The 15779-nt window shown below is 45.0% G+C and overlaps 1 protein-coding gene across 11 annotated transcripts in view; it reads left to right on the plus strand.

The window, feature by feature from the left end:
- Positions 1 to 15779, plus strand: part of ZFHX3 (zinc finger homeobox 3) — a 1367978-nt gene that overhangs the window by 1079450 nt on the left and 272749 nt on the right. For 10 of the 11 annotated variants that reach the window (XM_059999586.1, XM_059999596.1, XM_059999587.1 and 7 more), the window contains one exon: positions 11265 to 11623. The gene's annotated coding sequence lies outside the window, so the exon portion shown is untranslated. Of the gene's footprint in view, positions 1 to 6265; positions 6399 to 11264; positions 11624 to 15779 lie in introns of those variants that run through there. The other variant, XM_059999595.1, reaches the window with a different exon arrangement.

Consider the following 15779-nt stretch of genomic DNA (forward strand, 5'->3'; position numbering starts at 1 on the left):
TTGGATTATTCTTATAATTTTTCTTTAGGTTTGAATTACATATTTTTAATTCCATAATAAATGCAATGTCAGGGAAAATCAAATTAAAATATCACTGAGATATATTTTATTACAGTTAAATTGTCACAAATAAGTAAAATTATACTAACCAGGAGCCACAGAAAGGACACACTTAGACATTACTGTTAGGTGGGCAAATAGGCACAACCATTCACAATATACACTTGCACAAGTACGTGAGAAAATGTACAAGGATGTCATTGTAGCTTTATTTGTGATACCGAGAAATTGGAGATGGTTGAAATGTTCAACAGCAAGAGAATGGTTAAATGTATTTTGCTTTGTTCTTATTCTGGATTATTGTAGTGTTCTTTATCACATTAAGGCAAAACTTTTTAAAAATTTATTTTATTGAAGTATAGTTGAATTTACAATGTTGTGTTAATTTCTACTGTACAGCAAAGTGATTCAGTTATACATATATATATGTTCTTTTTCATATTCTTTTTCATTATGGTTTATCATAGGATACTGAATATAGTTCCCTGTGCTATACAGTAGAACCTTGTTGTTTATCCATTTGATATATAATAGTTTGCATCTACTAATTCCAAACTCCCAATCCATCCGTCCCCCACCCCCTCTCCCCCTTGACAACCACAAGTCTGTTCTCTATGTCTATGAGTCTGTTTCTGTTTTGTAGATAAGTTCATTTGTGTCATATTTTAGATTCTACACAAAGCGATATCATATATTTGTCTTTCTCTTTCTGACTTACTTCACTTAGTATGATAATCTCTAGGTCCACCCATGTTGCTGCAAATGGCATTATTTCATTCCTTTTTATGGCTGAGTAGTATTCCATTGTGTATGTATTCCACATCTTCTTTATCCATTCATCTGCTGATGGACATTTAGGTCGCTTCCATGTCTTGGCTATTGTAAATAATGCTGCAATGAGCATTGGGGTGCTGTATCTTTTTGAATTACAGTTTTCTCCAGATACATGCCCAGTTGTGGGATTGCAGGATCATATGACAACTCTATTTTTAGTTTTTTGAGGAACCTCCATAGTGGTGGCACCAATTTACATTCCCACCAACAGTGTAGGAGGGTTTCCTTTTCTCCACACCCTCTCCAGCATTTGTATTTGTAGACCTTTAATGATGGCCATTCTGACCGGTGTGAGGGGGTACCTCATTGTACTTTTGATTTGCGTTTCTCTAATAATTAGCGATGTTCAGTATTTTTTCACGTGCCTGTTGGCCATCTGTATGTCTTCTTTGGAGAAGTGTCTATTTAGGTCTTCTGCTCTTTTTTTTTTTTTTTTTTTTTTTGCGGTACGCGGCCTCTCACTGTTGTGGCCTCTCTCGCTGTGGAGCACAGGCTCCAGACACGCAGGCTCAGCGGCCATGGCTCACAGGCCCAGCCACTCTGCGGCACGTGGGATCCTCCCAGACCGGGGCACGAACCCGCGTCCCCTGCATCGGCAGGCGGACTCTCAACCACTGCGCCACCAGGGAAGCCCTTCTGCTCATTTCTTGATTGAGTTTTTTGTTGTTGTTGTTATTGCATTGTACAAGCTGTTTGTGTGTTTTGGAAATTAAGCCCTTGTAGGTCACATTATCTGAGGCAAAACTTTAAGCACTGATAGGGAAAGGTGTCCAAGAGAGATGGTTGGGTGAACGAAAAAGCAATTTGCCAAACAAAATGTTTAGTATGATTGCATTTTTATAATAAGAACACTAAAACTACACACACACACACACACACACACACACACACACACACTCATTCACATTTATATGCACATAGAAAAAAGTTGACACATGAAATACACATGAAACAGTTACAGGGCCATTCTCCAGAAATTCCTCAAGTCCTGTGGAAAAACCACCCAGCTCCATCACTCAAGTCGTTGGGCTGGCTGTGGAGGGTCCTCTGAGCACCTTGTGCTATAACAACAGAGGCGCCTCCAGCCAGGCAAAAATCTCAAGCTGGTGCCCGTCAGCTTGTTAGCTGCACCTCTGCGCCTGCACCACCAAATCTGCAGGAAGTGCCCCCTAGCATGGCCTGCCATTTCCAGGCCCACACAGTGCCCCTCCCCACAGCCACCAGGCCTGTGGGGCAGGCAGGGTCATTACTGAGTTCCAAGAAGGGAGTGTTTATTATTGTTGTCAGTTTGATGCTGATCCCAAAAGGACCTAATCAACAGGTAATAAGACCTCATGGGAGCGATTAGAAACCTCAACTTTAACCCTGTTATAACCACAGCAGAGATGACTAGACTCACTGCAGGACTGTGCCCCTTGCGAACAGGGCCTGATGGGGAAGAGATCGATGGGGAAGTAGGAGGGACAGCCAGAGAGGTACTGGTGGGTGTGCTCAGGGATGGGCTGAAAAGGGAATCTGGGGGGAAAGGGCACATCTAAAACTGAGTCTACCCAATAATACACATCATCATCATCATCATCATCTTGCTTAATTGAAGAGCTGTACTAGGTACATGAGGTACAAAAGTAAATAAGCCAGGGTCCTGCCCCCAAGATGCTCACAGACATGGGTATAAAGACTTGCAATATGATAGGAGCTACACTACAGGATAGGTTTATTCAGGGCACAGGGCTGGTACAGAGGCGGGAATTATCACCCTTGCTGGGTGAGTCAGGAAAGACAAATGTGTCAGTAAAGTGATATCTCATAGTATGTAGTCGTGACAGCGTCTGTTGGTTGCCTAAAGGGCTTCCATTTAGACACCCGCTTGTAACATGGACCTCTCTGTGTCTTCGAAGCTTCCTTAAATCCTTTTTCTTTCTTTGTAAGGCTGGATATAAATAAATAAAACTAAGTAGTAATTAATTTAAAAATATATATTTAAACACTGGCTTTTTGGTGTTGCAAGTGACTCTACTGGCCAATCAGTGAGATAGAAAGTTAGATAGAACTAAAGTGAGATAGAAAGTCTCATCCATTAGCAAAACTTAATAATGCCTGATAAGATAACAGTGTCGTGACCATTTCTCATTACCCACATAGTGACAAAGTGTGTTGTTACATAATTATCACATGAGAACACCCTTGGAACGGAACCGACTGACTACGCACAGGCACATCGCCATCGCTGTCGATGGAAGGTTGATAGATGTTTTAATTACTTAAAGTTTCCAAAGCAGGGCCTCTGTGATGAATGATGAAGACAAAGAAATGAAGTCACATCTGCAAAGGCCAAATCAGCCCCCAGTTTTTTCCAATTTGCATAGAATTGCAACAGTTTTTCTGGTTATTGTTGCACAAGATTTTGCATCTTGCATAAAACTAGTTGCAAATGTCACATCGGCCATCTTGATTAGGCCCAAGACTACAATAAACAGGGTGAAATTGGACAGCAGTATGGCAGCTGTCTCAGTGCTCAGCCTTTTATGGCCCTTAGAGAAGGAAAGTTTGTACATTTGCAACTTGCTTATCCCTGGGTTCTCATTCTCCTTTTGTTAGAACAAAAGTCCTGGAAACCAAAAGCTGACACCATACAAAAACCAGTGTACATTTAAAATCTTCTCAGAGCTGGTAAAGAACTTCAACTTCATTAAACGGAAAATTATACAGATTCTTCTTTCACAAACATTCATCCAGGGCTTCCCTGGTTCCGCAGCGGTTAAGAACCCGCCTGCCAATGCAGGGGACACGGGTTCGAGCCCTGGTCTGGGAAGATCCCACGTGCCGCGGAGCAGCTAAGCACGTGCGCCACAACTACTGAGCCTGCGCTCTAGAGCCTGCAAGCCACAACTACTGAAGCCCCCATGCCACAACTACTGAACCCTACACGCCTAGAGCCAGTGCTCTACAGCAAGAGAAGCCACCGCAATGAGAAGCCCGCGCACCGCAACAAAGAGTAACCCCCGCTCACCGCAACTGGAGAAAGCCTGTGCACAGCAACGAATACCCAACGCAGCCAAAAATAAATAATAAATAAATAAATAAATTTTTTAAAATAATAAATTAATTAATTAAAAAGAAATTCATCCAGCCACCTAGCCCCTAGCACTGGGTGCGGGAAAAAAAACAAGATCCTTGGCCTTAGAGAGCTTGCACTCTAATTAAAGGAAACAAATAATCAGAGCATTATGAGAAAGGTCAGGCAGTAGCAGAAGCCCAGGGAACCAAGAGGAGAAGAGCCTAACATGACCTGGGGAAAGGGGTCTGGGGAGACTTCAGAGGGCCATGTGATCTGGGTTTTGGATGATGGAAGGGATTCTCCTGGTTCTGGGGCTGGTGTTCTAGGCAGAGGGGACTGTGTGTGCAAAAGCACAGAGGTTGGAGATGGTAGGTCAGCATGTACGTGGTGAAGTGAGAGAGATGAGGAGTCAGCGGGTAGACTGAATCCAAAGAAATCTCAATTATTATTATTTTTTTTGCGGTACGTGGGCCTCTCACTGCTGTGGCCTCTCCCGTTGCGGAGCACAGGTTCCAGACGCACAGGCTCAGCGGCTATGGCTCATGGGCCCAGCCGCTCCGCGGCATGTGGGATCTTCCCAGACCGGGGCACGAACCCGCGTCCCCTGCATCGGCAGACGGACCCTCAACCACTGCGCCACCAGGGAAGTCCCAGAAATCTCAATCTTAAAGGTCTTGAAGGCCACGAGAACAAATTTTGACCTAGAAGACCAGGGAAGTGTTTTTGTTTGTTTTTTGTTTTGTTTTGTATAATTAGCAGACAGAAATTGTTAAAAAAAAAAAAAGCAGTAGCCGACCATATATTTATGGAAGAATTTATGTCACCAAGCACAAGGAATGGCTGGGTATCGTAAGCTGATATCTGGTGGTCACGGTCCCTCTGCAGGACACTTACATCATCTCATGTGCTCTCAGAATGGCCCAGTGACAGACATATTGGACAGGCTGCTGCCTTCAGGGAGCACACAGTCAAGTGAGGGACAAACTCCACAGTGTAATGATGGAAATGAACGTGAAACACTGTGGAAGCACACTGGGGGGCAGAGGGCAGGGTTGAAGGGATGGCCAAGGGAGGCTTCCTGAAGTCAGTGAGACTTGAGCTATGTGTTGAAAGTTGACTGGGACTTAGCCAGGTGGAGAGAGTGCAGAGCAGGTCAACACCTCAAGTCAGCTGCAGCCCAGAAGCAGTTGTTCTCTGGATGCTCTGTTTGTTCCCATTAATTTTTTTTTAATTGGAGTATAATTGCTTTACAATGTTGTGTTAGTTTCTGCTGTACATGCAGTGAATCAGCTATATGTATACTATATGCCCTCCCTCTTGGACCTCCCTCCCCCTGCCCCCATCCCACCCATCTAGGTCGTCACAGAGCACCAGGCTGCGCTTCCTGTGCTTTATAGCATGTTCCCACTAGCTGTCTATTTTACACATGGTAGTGTATATACGTCCATTCTAATCTTCCAGTTTGTCCCACCCTCCCCTTCCCCCCTCCTGTGTCCACATGTCTGTCTTCTCCATCTACATCTCTATTCCTGCCCTGCAAATAGGTTCATCTGTACCATTTTTCTAGATTCCACATATATGCATTAATATATGATATTTGTTTTTCTCTTTCTGGTTTACTTCACTCTGTATGACAGACTCTAGGTCCATCCACATCTCTACAGATGACCCAATTTTGTTCCTTTTTATGGCTGAGTAATATTACATTGTCTATATAGCTAAGTCTATGAACTGTAAGTCAGCCTGCCTTAATTGGTGAGCATTTTTCCAGAGTCCCTCAAAAAGAAAATGCCCTCAGCACTTCACTGAGAGATTTGCCCAAATGGTCACATTTAAATCCATAGGTAGTACCTAATTCCAAGGTGTGGAAACTAAACACATCATTTTGCCCCATTATTTTGGAAATAGTTTCAGTGGCTGTCCTCTGGAGACCCACCTAATGCTCCAGGTGGAGACAGATGTCTTTCATAATCTCCCCTATCAATTGACTTTGTCCCAAAGAGACTTGGCCATTTCTTCCTTTGAGTTCACATCACCAAATATTCCATGAGAAGCCATGAGACAAGGGGTTTGACAAGAGGCATCAGGAGACCCCCCCCAGTTACCTCGGGACTTTAGCCAAATCACTAAACTCCTGGTCTTGGTTTCTATGTCTTTCTCACAGTATCCACCAGAACAACCCTAGTTTGGTCCTCAGATCCAGGAAGATGATCTTATGTTAAAAAAAAAAAAAAACGACTCTGTAAACAAAAGTTGTTATTTCATCAAACCCAGAAAATGTTCATCAAGCTCTTAGAATTTTCCAAGCCCTGTGACTGGGACAGAAAGAGTTATGAGACCTAATCCCCACCCTGAGGAGTTCATATACAAAAACAAATGAACTGTCATGCAACATGAGAAGTGCTATCACAGAGGGAAGTTCAAAGCGCTGGGGAAACATGGATGAGTAAGTGTCTGCAAACTGGTGGGGGAGGGAGAAGAGGGGAGGGGGGAGGGAACTTCTGTAGGACATGAGTGGGGGGTGGGGGTGAGGGCCATCCATCTGCTGACCATTTTTTAATTTTTTCTTCCTGCTCACCAGCCCAACTCGCAGAAATTAGGAAAAGGAGAGGGAAAGAAACTAAATGAAGCTCACAGTTTGGTTACTCGCTAAGGGTTTTAGTGAGCAGTTTGATGGTGAAATCCTGGAAATTACCAACAGTGAAACCAAAGGCTTCTCTCCAAGTGTCCTTTGTGCTAATTCTCCTTGCCCCCATCCTCAGGTGTGATGGGCTGATTATTATAGTGAGATGGTGAACATGTAGCTAACATCTCAAGTCCTCAAGACAGTGTTCCCAGGAAAAGGTATTCCACTGAAGGGACCCCAGATAGTAGAAGGAAAAGGTCCATCGCAATAATACCAAGGCATGGCAGATGCTAACAGCAGACTGAGGGACCCAGATCAAGTTGAGCATGTGACCTGTTCCCACTCCCTGCCTACCCCCAACCCCACTTCTGTATCTGCTGGGAACAGGATGCACAAAGTTCACCTCTTATTATTTCCAAATAAGGCTGTTTTAAGAACCTGGTTGGCTGGTGTGTGACAAAAGTTAAAAAAAAAACGCTGACAACAAAAATTACTATTCAAAGTAAAGTATTATTTTAGGGTGACATTATTTTTTAAATTCACATTTTTCATTTGTTATAACATGTAGCAGTTCTGTGAACACATAGATAAGAGGATACAATAGATATTTGACAGTGTAGTTCTCAGAATATTTGCATATCCAAGAGATTATTTCAGCAAGTATACTTAGACTGACCCTATTAACCATTCACAATATTTTGTGTTGAATCCAATTCACACTCTGTAGACATGTCCAATTCACATTGCAGCTCTTATGCTGTTTTCCCTCTTAGACTTTATATTAGGAAGTAAATCCATAACATCAAATTTCATGACAACATCTGCTCTGGCTGACATGATTGAAAGGGAATTTCACTCATGCCAGATTATTCTGTTTCTTAATTTGTTCTTCATCATACTTGAGAAGCAGTGTGTTTTATCAAGTCCAATATAGAGACTGGAACCTACTGGTGCAGAATTCACAACTGGCACCAGCCTCAGTGACGCCAGAAGGTGACTACAAGAAGTGCTCTTAGGTGGCAGTGCTGACAGGATGGCTGGAGAGTAATTACCAGGCATGAATGGCTTTGCCATGTGTGTCCAGGCCAGCTCTGCCAAGCTAACAAGCAGAGCATTCAAGATGAAAGTAGATCAGTGTGTATAATGGGCAGTGACCTTTAATGAGAAAATATATCAGTCCTTGTATACTAGGGACTCAGTTTGTTATAGACCAATTCACAGCCAAAAGCCAGAAACAATGCTCATAGACAAAAGCTAGAAACAACCCAAATGGCCATGAACAGATGAATGGATAAACAAAATGTGGTATATCCATACAGGGGAATATTATTCAGCCATAAAAAGGAATGAAGTTCCCATACATTCCACAACATAGATGAACCTTGGACGCGTTATGCTCAGTGAAATAAACCAGACACAAAAGGACAAATATTGTGTGATTCTATCTATAGGAAATATCCAGAATAAGCAACTCCACAGAGACAGAAAGTAGATTCGAGGTTTCCAAGGGCTAAGGGCAGGAGGGAGTGGGGAGTTGATGCTTAATGGGTACAGAGTCTCTTTTGGGGGAGATGAGAAATTTTGGAAATAGTTACTGGTGAGAGACGTGCACCATTTTGAATGTAATCCAGTGATTCCCACCACTGGATTGTGCACTAAAAACACATACAGTGGCAAATTTTATGCTATATATATTTTACCACAATGAGAAACTAAATAATTATATATATAATTATTTAATTAATAGATATTATTAAAAAGCTGCTTTCCTAACGTCAGGAGGTTGAGGGTCGCGTTCTCAACTTCTAAGTACAGACAGAGGGAAGCAATAAGCCCCGTTTCAGATGGTCACGGGGTTGCTATGGTTCTAATGCTTACAACCTCCTGACATTAGGATAGCTAGCAGCATTTTTAAAAAGTATTTAATTAATATATAATTATTTAATTTTTTATTGTGGAGATATAGGTATATATATCTACAGGTAAAATCTAAAACCAGACAGTCAATTTTTTAAAAAAAAAACCATGAAAGCTGTACACGGGAAATTAAGCAGACTAAAGGAAGAAAACACAGTACGCAGCCACCTCAGAGCTACACGGTTCAAACTGTCCCAGAAAGAAGCACTTCTCTTATCTTGCTCTTGCCTGGGCTTCCCGGTGGACGTGGGTATTTGTTTACAGCACATACCCGTGGCCGCCTTTCCAGACCTCATCTCCCACGCTTGGGGCGACGGCGTCTGGCTGCACGCTCCTCTGTGCCAACACGCCTGGCGTGAGATGAGGCTCCCGAAGCCAGCTTACTCCTGGACGTCCTGGAGGAGCAGTGCTAACACAATGTCACACTCTCTGCCTGCTCCTGGCCCCGCTTCCTTCCCACCCTCAGAACATCGGCTTCAGCGCCTACATACTGGGAATTCTGTGTTTTCACTGGTTGAAGAACCACAGAGGGCTCCCGGGAGACGGCCTGTGGAAGGTGGGGAGGTCTCCTGAGCTCTCGGGCCATGAAAGACCTGCCTGCCTCTCAGCCTCCAGTTCCTACTTGTTGCCAGAAGGAGAAAAGGCTAATTTCTGGAACCGTTCCGGGAGCCCAAACACAGCACGGGCAGCGGGAGCGGGCGGGCAGTAAAGTTTCCAGATCCCGGGGGATGTAATCGCATTCTCCAACCAGGTGCTGGCAGGCAGGCTTGTGGCTTCCAACCTTCTTGGCCGGAGGCCAGAGTTTCCAGGCTTCCCTCCACCCTTGAGGTCCTTCCCATCATCTTTCCAACCAGAAGCTTGTTAACTGTTTTCCTGTGCTTTTATCCAGATTTCAAGGCACCCTCTGTGTGTTAAACTTCAAAGAAAGTTTGCTACAGTAAGTGCAACGCTGTAGCAAGGGCAAGCTCCAATCAGCTCTGTTGAAAATGGTTTTGTTCAAATGAATGGGGCTGGGACTCTTTCCTCTCCCCCCCTCCCCACCCTATTTCTTTCAAATGAAATTGCATTTGTGTCTGGATTAAGTTGCCTGGTATCAATCCTGAAATTTTTAAAGATGAAAAGCAGAACAGCCACACAATATTTAAAATGTGAAATGATTACAAAATGGCACTGGGCCAATGTTTATGAATCATTGAATATGATCATAAAATCATAAAAAATAATCACCAAAAGGTAAATAAATTACCCAGCTTACTGCTTATTTTCACGTAGGGTCTGACACAAAAGCGGCAGGCATGAATGATTTATACCTGTTTTAACAATAATACTCATTTTACTGAAAGATGGTCAGCACTTGGGCTGCTGTGGGCAGCATGCCAGTTGTCGAAAGGTTAATGTTTCAGCAGCAATACATTAAATTATGAATAATACCGGTCCCAAAATGGAAGGTTATTAGCTCAGTATGCTTAATTAGCCCAGCTAGAACTTTGCCATCAAGTAGCAGTGCCCATTACTGCAGCAGTAGCCATGATGGGGAATGGCAGCTTTGGGATTCTAATGCCAGGAGCGGGGGCAGGTAGAGGCAGGGGGGTGGGGGTGGGGGTCCTTTATTTTCTTTTCACTCAGGGCAGATGAGAAGCATCTCCGAAGCTGGTTTTCAGGATTTTGAACTCTCCCATGAAGTCTTCCCAGCAGGAAAGAGCAGAAATTACTTGGGAGGGGCATGGTACTTAGTGTTGCAAACCGTGATCTGGTTCCACATCTGCTTGTTGCTGCTTAACTTGGGACCTGCCAGTGACACAGGGGACCATTCACAGGCTGGGCCAACCCATCAGCCCTCATCCAACATGGGCATTTATTGAACAACTACTGCCTACCAGGCAGGCATGTGCAAAATGGTTAATGAGACCAACACGTTCTTAGATCTAAGGGAGGGGAGAGCCCTTAAACAACCCGCTATGCAATTAGTGCCTTAATTACAGCCACGTGACTGCCAGAAAGGGCAGGCTTAGAGCTCCAGCACCTGGACTGGAGGCAGGGTAGAGGTTTTTGGAGAAGGCTTCCTGAAGGAAATACCATTTGCTCTGATCTCTAAAGGGTGAGTAGAAATTAGCTAGCAGAACCTGCAGGAAAAACCCTTCCAGTCAGGGAATAGCTAAACCGTGCCAGAGTGTCCAGAAAGGATGATGCTAGAGAAGCATGCAGGCCCCGCGTAAAAGGAGTATCGGCAGCGCGTTTGCCTGCCAGGACCATAAAAATGCTCTTGAGTGCCTAGCTTGTGTGGGCGTGTGAGTCTGTGTGTGCGTATGTGTCTACACGTGGCCTCACAACCACCCGACTTCCTCGCCCCATCCTGGCTTTGCCCTGCCAGGTGCTCCAGTTTAAAACTCGCAGTTTACAGCCAGGGGTAGGGCCGGGACTCGCCCATGCCCTGCCGGCTACATCCCCACACTGTCTGCACCACTGCCCTGCTCTACTTAGTACTATTAGTAGCTTGTTTTCCTAAGCCCTAAAATTCATTTTCTTTTCCCGCCTCGCTTCCAGAAAAATAAATAAAAATGAACACATCACTCATTTAAGAGGAGGAATGGAATTTAGGTTGCGTTTTTCTTTCTATTTTTATGATTAGTTAGAATTTTCCTGGGAACGCCGCCAGGAGGGCATTATGGTGAGATAATGTCCTGTATTTAATCAGTGCTGCAATGGTGAACTGTGTTCTGTGGGGAGAAGGCGAGTTAACGCATCCTTCTCTGTCTTGTGTGTTTTCAGGATACAAAGGGGTTAGCCCAAGATGAAGACAAGGCCGAGAGGCGGCCGGGCTCGGGGCTTGTGTGACGGCCCACGGGCGGACAGGATGCAGCCGTGACTCTCTTCATGCAGGACCCATCAGCCTTGAGAGCCCTGAAACCCCCAAAAGAGCGGAGTGAAAGAGGCCCCCAAAGTGACGGGCCTTGGTCCTGCATCCGGGGGACACTTCGGCCGTCTTCCTCCGCAGCCTTCACACAGCCTGTCGGCCCGGACGCGCTTCTTGCTTTCACGCGGGCCTCCCGCCCCTTTGCAACCAACCCCGACACCATGTGCGCAGGGGAAGCACAAGGCTTCTAAGTGCACCTGGAGGTCAGCCACAGGTAGGACGAATTGGCTTCTTCACTCCGCGCGTGCGAGGCCGTCCGGAGACCTCCCCCCACCCACCCCCGACCCCGGCCCCCCGCGGGAGGCGATGGTGGTGGCTTACAAGTTTCGGAGCTGCTCTTGTTTTCCAAGATGGTTGTTCCATCGCTGAAGAATGAGAGAATCCCTGGCAGTGGTAAAATAGAAACAGATATCTGAGAGAGACGTCTTAGTGAAATGTCTCGAAGGCAGGAAAAATAGGAACGGATTTAGCCTCAAGGAGGGGAGCCTGGAGGGTAGGTGGATGGATGCAGAGTGTCCTTTCTGTGCAGTCAGCACGGGTGGTCAGGAAAACAGGAGCTGGGGTCACACAGAGCCTTTTGCATTTACTGCCGTCCCTTATTAAATGCGGGGTCTGCGGGAGCCAACTGTCCGGGTAAGGGTGCCCCAAGCAACCCATAAATAGCAGGGTGAAGACAAAGTGTTTATTACTTAGCCTCATGAAGCCCATATAAGTGCGCTCCCAGGGTGCGAGAGAGCGGGAGCATGTGTGAGCCGGCCTGCCCGCGTCCGGGGAATGCGAGTCCCAGACCCGCTGTTCGCGCTTGGCTTGATTCTATGAAGGCGTCTATTTGATGGAACGTACTGGAACAGTTCATAGCCAGCCCAGCAAACCTTGTGTGGAGACAGAGCTTCCTTTTTCTCTTTCCTTTTCCTGTTTGCAGCGAGAATGAGGCCTTTCTCTTCTCGGCCCTTTGCTCTCCCCAAAGTTGTCTCACGAGGTCGTTGCCAGCTGACAGACTGCCTTTCAGTGCAAGGTTTGGATGGAAACAATGCCCTGTTTTCCATCAGGGCCCAGGGCTGGTGAAGCTCTGGGCCTATTCCTGACTAGGATGCCCTATATTTAAATGGGTTATTGTTTTAGCAGGGCTGTCGCTTTCTATAGACAATTTGGACTATGTGATGCAAGACTTGCTCCTTCTACTTTGTGTGTGTGTGTGTGTGTATTACCATATATATTACCATATATAGGAACATACATATACACATACCATCAATACTTAGTGGCAGAAAGGTGGTTTAAGATCATCATGTTTACGTTCAAGCCAGGTTCGGCCACTCACTTGCTGTGTGTCCTTGGGCAACTTACTTACCCTCTCCAGCCGGGCATTAGCGTCCTCAGTTCAGACAAGTCTACCTACAAGATCCCTTCTCGTTCAAACATACTTTGACTCTGTGATTGCAAGATATTACATTACCATGTTCAACGACGAGCTTAAAAGCACTTTCTCTGAATAGCTTATCCATCGGCAGAACTGATTTTCTAAGAGCAGTCAAGGATGTGTGCTGAATGTTCTATTGAATCTCCTGAATACTGAAGTTAGTGGTTTGCGGAAATGAATGGCAAGGAGTGGAAAGTAGAAGAGATCTGTGTTGTCAAGTTCTGAGATCTTGAAACATCCTTATGGTTGTACTCAGCGTTGTCAGCTACAATACTCTTTGTCGCCAATGGATAATATCTGGAGAATTAAGAAGCACTTTCAAAAGCTACATAGTGAGGAATTTCTGAATGAGGACCCAGCTCTGCAAACTCTTTCGCTGGATTAGGAATAGCCAACAGATAAAAGCAATTCACCAAAACTAAGGTTAACTATTTTTCATTATTAATAATGATCAAATAACGATAATATCACATATCGGAGGCCTCAGAGGAAGCTGGTAGGACAGTGACGGAACTTAGCAAGGCCCAGCCTCTGGGATGCTAGGAGCCCTCTGGCATAGCCAACCGCGGGCTGGTGCTGGCTGGCTCTGCAGAAGTGTCGCCAGCACAGAACCGTGCACTGGCCTTTCAGGAAGGTAAGTGACTAGCTGGGCCAAGAAAGAGGGATTCCCCAGGGTTCTGCCAGTAGCTGCACTGGGAATCACAGCCCTGTAGCCACTAACAACCATGGCCCACTCCTTTGTAGATCTCCCGGGATGGTCTGTCCCAGGCTGGCTGGCCAAAATCCCTTTTGGAAGAGCCTGACACTACCGTCTGCCTGCTTAGAGGTCTTTACTGCTTCTTTAACCTACTTCTTTCCTTCCTTCCTTCCCTCCACCAGCATTGATTGAACATATACTATACGTGGTAGGCACTGGTAAGGCACACAGTACTCATGTACTTAAACGAATGGTCCCTGAGCTCAAAGTACTCTCTGCTTCACGAGTGAGAGAATCAAGCAGACAAATAATCACCGATATATTTTAAATAGAGTTACGTACACTGAACTTGGAGAGCACAGAGCAGGAAGAAAGCAGCTCAGCCTAGAGGGTGTCTCAGAGGAGATGTTTTGGGTAGGTGTCGACAGAGAGGGAGAAGGCATTCCCAGCAAAGGAAACAGTCTATTTAGAAATCACGGGTAGATATTTTGTGGGTCACATCCGGGATTTAGGCAAGAATCGAGGCTGGAGATGAGTTCAGGGATCCGCAGCCTCAAAGCAACCACAGCCTGGGTTCAGGAATATTTCTTCATCCTTACACCCTGCAGACAATTGAGGCCTGGACATTGGTGGGGGAGAATCTCCAAACCTTTCCAGTCATTGGTAAAAAAAACACCTGATGATCATTATTAAAGCCTGCAGTTCAGTCTCTCAGGGTGACATCCTGCCTCAGGCTCTGTGTCTGTAAGGTTGGGAGCTCTGCCTGGTTCACTCATCCTATCCAGGAATGAATCTTGAGTCAGAGGACTTCTGAGACCTGTACCCTGATTCCTAACAGTACAGTCAATGCAGGGTCCATTGATAGTGTGTGCACCACACCCATGATTTAATCACAGTGGAGTCCTTGATGTTTCTTGCATTACTCCCTTTGATTTTTTTTAATTTTAGTTTTATTAGAGTGTAGTTGATTTACAGTGTTGTGTTAGTTTCAGATGTACAGCAAAGTGATCCAGTTATACATATATTCATTCTTTTTTAGATTTTTTTCTCATATAGGTTACCACAGAATACTGAGTAGAGTTCCCTCTGCTATATAGTAGGTCCTTGTTGATTACCTATGTTATATATAGTAGTGTGTGTACGTCCATCCCAAGCTCCTGATTTATCCCTCCCCTTTGGTAACCATAAGTTTGTTTTCAATATCTGTAAGTCTGTAAATAAGTTCATTTGTATCTTTTCTTATATTAGATTCCACATATGAGTGATATCATATGATATTTGTCTTTCTCTGTCTGACTTACTTCACTTAGTATGACAATCTCTAGGTCCATCCACGTTGTGGCAAGTGGCATTATTTCATTCTTGTTTGTGGCTGAATAATATTCCACTGTGTATACGTACCACATCTTCTTTATCCATTCCTCTGTTGATGGACATCTAGGCAGCTTCCATGTCTAGGCTATTGTAAATAGTGCTGCAACGAACATTGGGATGTATGTATCTTGTCAGATTATGGTTTTCTCTGGATAGACCCTTTGTTCAATGATATAGTTGATTTCATGTTGACGTAACTCCCTCCTTTTTGATTTCTCCTTGGTAAAAGATATGCATTGATTGAAGAGATGCAAGCGCGTATGTAAAGATGAAACAGCGCCTTTGCCTTTGGAAGTAGGTGTATGGCTGTGCAGGCTCCTGAGATCCAGGCTGTATTATATCCGTAGGCAGAGGCCCCACCCAAGCCTAAGGCTTCCCATGAGCCACACCCTTCCGCTTCCAGCTCTCTCTGCCCACACCCCTCCTCCACAGCCCTCCAGTAGAGATTAAGTAGAATGACCTCCCTTTCAGGACCTATGCCCGGCCAAGACTCTCCAGTGACTAGCCAACGTGGCCAGCATGCTAGGGGTTAGAAGACCACCCTTCTTGTGATAAGACAAGCTCCTATTAGCAGTTCTATCTTCTGAAACAGTTGTCTCAATATCCCTGACCTCCTGAGCCTATACATTGCATGGCCTTGAACTTCAAGACCTCCTCGTTAATGTTTTAAATCTCGTGTGATTACCGGGATTTGTGGTCCCACAACCTACTCTGAGCCCTAATCCTCATTTGCCCCACTCATTTCTCCCTCGTGCTTCTCCATGCCTAGACTTGACACTAAGACAGACTTCATCTAGATGACTCCTCTTGTGTTCCAGGCTATATGTAATCATGGAGATGGTAAGTACAGGTATATGAAATAAAAGAAATGAAAGTCTG

Source organism: Delphinus delphis, chromosome 20, assembly GCF_949987515.2.
Source record: "Delphinus delphis chromosome 20, mDelDel1.2, whole genome shotgun sequence".
Classification (NCBI taxonomy): Eukaryota; Metazoa; Chordata; class Mammalia; order Artiodactyla; family Delphinidae; genus Delphinus; species Delphinus delphis.